The following is a 3,142-nucleotide window of genomic DNA, read 5'->3' as shown; positions in this document are numbered from 1 at the left end:
CATGCATTTTCTGGCTTAAAAAATGTTTTAGAGTTAACACTGTTCCAAAAAAAAACAAAAAAAAAAAAAAAAAAAAAAAAAAAAACATGTTTGAAGCATTAGCTCTCAAGTTTGAATGTTGAGGGCTGGAGAGCTGGCATAGCCCTTAAAGCCCTTAAAGGCTCATCACCACAATGAAGTTTGAATGTTGAAATAACCTAGAGAGTTTTTTTTTTTAAAGGAAAAAAAATGATACCTGGATCTTCCTCCCAAGAGTTCCACCTTCATTGCTGTGGTATGGAGGATGAGAAATAGAGTTTTTAAATACCCCAAAGGTGATTCAACTACACAGACAAGTTTGGGACTTGATAGCTTAGATAGTCTTGCTATTCCTGAATATCAAAAATAATGCTATATAGAAACTCATTAGTTATCATGAATAAGGCCATTTTCTTTCCTTCACCATAATCACAATACTGGCATACCCATCATCAAGAATAAAAAGAGCAGCTAGAATGTCTACTCTACCTTTAGATATTTTATTCAAGGACAAAATGCTTCCAGAAATGTAAGCCTGGTAAGCATAGTGACTCTGCTGTCTTCTCCTCCATTCCTCCATTCCCGACCAGGTCCTCCTCCTATTCTTTTGCATGTTCTTTTTCTCCATACCCCTTTCCTTGCTCCTTCTTTCTAAGGTTACAGTTCCAAAACCTAAAATAATGACTGACACACAAAGTAAACACTACAGAAGTATTCGTGGGATGAATGAATAAATTGAAAAATGGCAGATAGAACTAACATAAATTAGAGTGACTGTGTACTTCAGACATTACTGCATCTCTTTTGTAAATAATTTATTGAATTTTTGTGTATTTCATATATAACATCTTAATCATCATTATACCTTGTCTTCAGCGATGGGGGCTTACCTTCAAGTTCTAGGAGGCAATCAAGGGCTGTGACAATAGACTGTGTAAATTTTGGAAGTCTATTGGACAACCCTGGTCAGCAACTCGAAGGATCATTTCACCTGTTTGGTGTTGTTTCTTGTTATGTAGCCTTCAGATATACCCATGGACTCATGTACAGATATTGTATGTATAATTTTTTAGTAGATATTTGAATGAATATGCTTCCCTCTGGTTTTTCTCACCAGCTAAATATTATTTATCTCTCCTCCTCCTCTCTCTCTCCCTGTCTAACACTTCCTCCTCCTTTCTGAGTTAAAGTACCCCTATTTTACCCATTTAACCCTGTGGTCCCCTTTCTCTTGAGTTCCTTCTTCCCCTTTACCCCCATAGTTCCTTGTATATCCCTCCCTCACCATCCCATTAAATACCCTCATTTAATCCATTTCCCCCTTCATAACACCAGTCTCCTGCTCCTCTCTCTCAGGGCCCTTCTTTCCCTTTACCTCTCTGATTCCTTTCCATTTTCTTGGTTCTGCAATTACATCAGGAAATATACTCACATATAAGGGTTTGGTTCTAGGATCCACAAATGTGGGAGAACATATGTTGGTGGTGGTGGTTTTTTCTTTTCTGAGTCTGTGTTACTTCACCTAGTATAATTGTTTCCCGTTCCATCCATTTACCTGAAAATTTCATGATTTTGTCTTTCTTTATTGCTGAGTAGAATGCCGTTGTGTAAATGTACCACATTATCATTATCCACTGGTCAGTTCAGGGACGCTTCAGTTGCTTCCATTTCTTAGCTATCATGAGAAAAGCAGTGATAAACTGGATGTGCAAGTACCTCTGCAGTAGGATGAGTCCTTTGTGAAGACACCACTGTATTTTGACCTTTGAAGGCAATGTTACAGAGACTGGGATCTGAATAGGCAGGTGTTCTGACGATTACTTGTGATAGGAATACATCTGAGCCATGGCACCATTTTGCACATCCTTAGTGTCTGAGTAGAAAGCAAGACACACTCCACAGGGCATAAGAGAGGAACAGAAAAGGGAAGTTTCACAGGTAAGTTAGGGAGCAAGGGATGTAACATTTCAGAGGCATTCATTTTCATGGGTTGTACCTTTATTTCCAGTGCCAATAGAAGTGTCTAGTAAAGAGAAATAATGCAAAATAAAAGAAAAAAATGTTAAAACCATGGCATATTGTAGGCATGTTCTCATTACAGCTTGTTCTTCTATTTAATGAGAACTAAACAAATTATGAGAAAGATGCACTGGGTATTCATGTTTGTGTTTGTATATATGTTTACCTGAAGTAAACAAAGATAGAAGTGCTAGCAGGTATCTTACTGCTTAGGTGAGAATTTCACAATTGAAAAATATCCTGCTACTTACCGTCCTATTTTACATGATTGGTTAAAAGTTAGGAAAGTATTGATTAACTTATTGAAGTAAAAAAAGATCTAGCCAAGGTTGGAGAGATAGCTCAGTATTTCAGAGTACTGACTGATCTTGCTGAGGACCCAAGTTTTGTTCCCAGCACCCACATGGGAGCTAACAATCATCAATAACTCCAGTTCCAGGGGATCTAAAACCCTCTTCTGATCTTTGTGGGTATTGCATGACATGGATGCACTTTCATACATGCAGGCAATACACTTGTACATATAGAATAAAAAAATAAATACGTTTTAAAAAATTGTTCCCATGGAACTATTCCTTGAAGTTCAGGGTTCAGTTAGGGACACTTCAATTAATCCTACAATTTAAAGAAATAAACGCCTTAATAGGGGATAAACAAAGCCCAGAGAATCGATTCAAGCACTTGATTTGCAATATTTTTGTGTGCAGCTGGTTTCAATTTTGGAATTATTAATAATGTCAAGGCTGAGTACATTTGAGTGAGTGTCCACACTTGCCACAGCAGAATAAGCAGGAAATGCAGACTGAAAGGCTTGGGGACTTTGGAGGACAGAGGCATCATCTGTTCCTTATTTTACAGGCTTTTCCTTTCTTTTCCCTGCCTCCTGCTGTCTAATTACATCCAAATGTTTCTCTCATTTGTTTCCCTGGCCATTCCATTTGAGGCGTGCTGCCCACCATACATACCGCCTTCATTTTGGCTCCTCTTGTTTTTAGTTACTCTGCTACACTACTGAATCTTGTAAAATTGCAGGATTTATCAATTATCTGTCATATGGCTTCAGGTAGACACATGACTATATATTACAACCATAAATTGAGTTTAA

Source organism: Nannospalax galili, unplaced genomic scaffold (genome assembly GCF_000622305.1).
Source record: "Nannospalax galili isolate Female #2095 unplaced genomic scaffold, S.galili_v1.0 scaffold1703, whole genome shotgun sequence".
NCBI lineage: Eukaryota > Metazoa > Chordata > Mammalia > Rodentia > Spalacidae > Nannospalax > Nannospalax galili.
This window is presented reverse-complemented; position numbering follows the sequence as displayed.